This window comes from Nematolebias whitei, unplaced genomic scaffold (genome assembly GCF_014905685.2).
Source record: "Nematolebias whitei isolate Nwh7 unplaced genomic scaffold, NemWhi1 Nwh_scaf_1539, whole genome shotgun sequence".
Taxonomy (NCBI): Eukaryota; Metazoa; Chordata; class Actinopteri; order Cyprinodontiformes; family Rivulidae; genus Nematolebias; species Nematolebias whitei.
Window position 1 is genome coordinate 1 of NW_023620084.1, and position 277 is coordinate 277.

A 277-nucleotide genomic window follows, 5' to 3' on the forward strand; every position below is an offset into this window, starting at 1 on the left:
TCCATCCATCCATCCATCCATTATACATCCTTCATCCATCTGTCTGCCCATCCATCCATATATCATCCATCTATCTGTCCATCCATCCATATATCCATCCATCCATATAGCATCCATCCATCCATCCATCTATCCATCCATCCATCCATCCATCTATATATCATCCATCCATATATCCATCCATCCATATATCATCCATCCAGCTGTCCATCCATCCATTATCTATCCATCCACCCATTATCCATCCATCTGTCTGTCCATCCATCCATCCATCCAT